General features: G+C 34.5%; 1 long non-coding RNA gene across 1 annotated transcript; it reads right to left on the bottom strand.

Moving 5' to 3' along the window:
• Nucleotides 1-1,212: 1,212 nt before the first annotated feature.
• Nucleotides 1,213-2,669, bottom strand: LOC141615161 (uncharacterized). The gene is made up of 3 exons (XR_012529676.1): nucleotides 2,619-2,669; nucleotides 1,475-1,560; nucleotides 1,213-1,319 (listed from the first exon to the last, which is right to left on the bottom strand). It is a non-coding gene; the product is annotated as an uncharacterized LOC141615161 (long non-coding RNA).
• Between the last annotated feature and the right edge of the window lie 367 nt (nucleotides 2,670-3,036).

The raw sequence follows: 3,036 nt of genomic DNA, 5'->3' as shown, positions 1-3,036 counted from the left end.
ATGTAAAACAAGATTACATCTCAATCACCCTCAAGGATCCAAATACAATCCAATGTGTAAATAATCCCACAGTTTACAACAATAAGCTTACAACAATAGCTGCTGAACCTTCAAATTCCGCCTCCTTAACATCTTCCCTGTCAAAAAATTCCAAAACCCTTGTAAATAAATCAAATAATTACAAAATTACAAAAAAAGTTACAAACCACAATTATAGAATATTATCAAATAGATGAATGAAGTTAACCTCCAACAAAAACTTGCAAAATAATGATTAGAGACACTACCTAAAGAGGGAAGAGGGAAAACTCTGAAGGATTAAATATAAGTACCTCATTATTGGCATTATCGCTGTCAAAAAAAAAAAATATTATTGGCATTATCAAAATCTTCATTAAAGCTACCTTCGTCGGAACTATAATCGCTAGAGTTAAGATCACTTCAGCTAAAACCATTGTTATTACTGAGCTACTTAGCTTGGTCATAGAGTTGATAGAGTTTCCCAAACTTGTGCATTTTCCTCTCGTCATCCTGGGATGTTTTAAGGTAGGTATGGTCCGAGTGTTCTTACACCATATGGACATAAGATTAAATGAGTTCAAAGTTATAGCCAAAAGTTTTTAAAATGAGCTTATAAAAATCAATCTCTTGTATGCGACGATGGAGCTTGTAAACAAATGACGATTGTGCTTATAAAGAAATAGCAGGACAAAAGGACAAAAGAAGCTGCAGAAGGAGTAGACAGTTATTCAAGGCATAGAACCACACATTTCTAGCAATTTTATGCCTTAAAAAATTCTGCCGTACAAATAAGACCCTCACAAACATGTTTTTGAGTAAAACGAAAATCAATACATTAAATTTTATTCAAGGATGGGTTTACGAAAGATGTAATCCTTATGATGCTTCTAATACCTATCAAAAAATTCACGAAAACAAAGATTTCTTAGCAGTCTAAGGTTAATAATTCATTTCACAGAGTATCCAAAGTCAGTTAAAGAAAGGAAAAGTAAAGATGACGGATTAAAGGCCAAAACAAACTACTATTAGACGGCGCTTTCAAATAGCGCTGCATTTTAATAGGTGATAGAAACCAACTCAGCGTCTTTCGTGGTAAGCGCTTTCAAATATTTGTTACTCCACACACACTATGTACAATACGAAAGTAATCATCACATACTATATAATGCTAACCTCAATGAACTGTGTACAATAATGAGGAAGATTATGCGAACTCGATTCGTAAATAACATCACCAACACCTAACCCTTACTCAACAATGGAAGACATTGATACCCCAAGTTAACATGGTTCCTCACCTGAAAAAGACAAAAATATAACATTTAAAATTACAGTCCTGATCAGATGAGGGTTAATAATGGCCATCATCTATACATGTCCATATCAAGCGAAATGTTTATTGAGCTAATATAGAGAGCAGTTCTATGGGTTTAAGTCAGCAAATTTGTGGTACCTTTCAGGGAAATTCATGTTTATATTACATTCGTAGGGAATCTGGCATATGCAAGGTTGTTGAAGCAATTACTCTGTCTAGGTATCCTGAGAAAAGTGCCGACCAAGTTTGCATTTCAGAACTTATAAAGGCTATTAGCAAACTGACAATAGAATCGACTGTAACCATTTTCTGTTAGAGACTTCTAAACAAACTGACAACAACATTTTTACTCCAACAACACAGCTCAGTTGGAGACTTCTAAACAAATTAACAATAGGAACAAGAGTTGCCATTTTCTTTTTGGAGGTGACAAACAAAAGGTACAGCTATAGAAACTTGTTAAATTTGATTCAATAGTTTTTAGGGAAATCCAAAGACACATTCATAAGACCACAGAGTCGATAAGACAATTAGTAAACTTGTCAGGATGATTAACATAAAGTTTATAGAGATAATTGGGACTAGGATTAGGAGCGTAAAATTCAATTTGTTCTCTACAATGTGAAATATCAAAATTTGGAAGGTTGGACCGTCTGAGTAAAGTTGACCAATATATATCACGGTATACAAGGGTTAGTCGCTAAACAAAGGTAGGGAGAATACAAAAAATAACTATACCGACTTCAATATCCATAGCTATGGTAAAAACTAGGAAACTACAGCAAATCGGTATCATGAGTCATGAAATACGTATTCATCATCTGAAGTTTAGGTTACGCATCAATAGACAGAGAAAAAGAAACAATTAAGTCAACTAACTACTACGAGTGGTCTGAGTCTACGGCGAAAGTCACCACGCTTATACGATTCCCCCACTTGAACGTGGATCTTTGAGTGAGAGAAAAGAGAGCGCAACAAAGAGATGCTTAGCAACAGATTAGGACCGTAAAAATCAATAGCTGACCATTTAAGTATACATTTATACCCTTCAAATAAAATTCAGCTGTTCTAAACAAATTAAAGGAAAAACACAGCACAATATTTGTGATGTACTACTCTTTATTGGATATACAAAGGAGTACATAAATGGCCCCAATTTTCAAATTAGAGAAAATAAGTTTGCAATTGTTAAATTATCTTAACCCTAATTTCAAATAAACATAACCCTAAATCAAATCAAGCAAAAATTATAAAAGATCGAAGTAATTTGATTCGAAAATACCATAGTCGACTCTGGTGAAAGCGAATGTGAGTAGTGGTGTCTTGATCGTCACTTGAGTCATCGGTGGATCGTCAATTAAACAGAAAGGAAAAACACAACACATTAATGTAGCAGAAATTAACCCATCCAAACCAACTAATCAAAATAGAAAACCCCCAATTTCACCTAACCCTAACACTAAAACAATTCTAGATTTACATTCAATTCATACTACCAAATCAATTACTACACAAAATTGTATGTAAACAACAATAATAAACCCTATTAAAAGAACTTACAACAAAAAGTTTTAAGTAAAAATCATACCAATATTAAATTTGTAATTAGAAGAGAGTGAGACGGCAGCACTCGGGTCGGCGGCGAGTCTGTCAGTGGGTCGGCGGCGAGTCTGCCAGTGGGTCGGCGGTGGTGTGGTGTC

Source organism: Silene latifolia, chromosome 11 (genome assembly GCF_048544455.1).
Source record: "Silene latifolia isolate original U9 population chromosome 11, ASM4854445v1, whole genome shotgun sequence".
Classification (NCBI taxonomy): domain Eukaryota; kingdom Viridiplantae; phylum Streptophyta; class Magnoliopsida; order Caryophyllales; family Caryophyllaceae; genus Silene; species Silene latifolia.
This window is presented reverse-complemented; position numbering and strand designations above follow the sequence as displayed.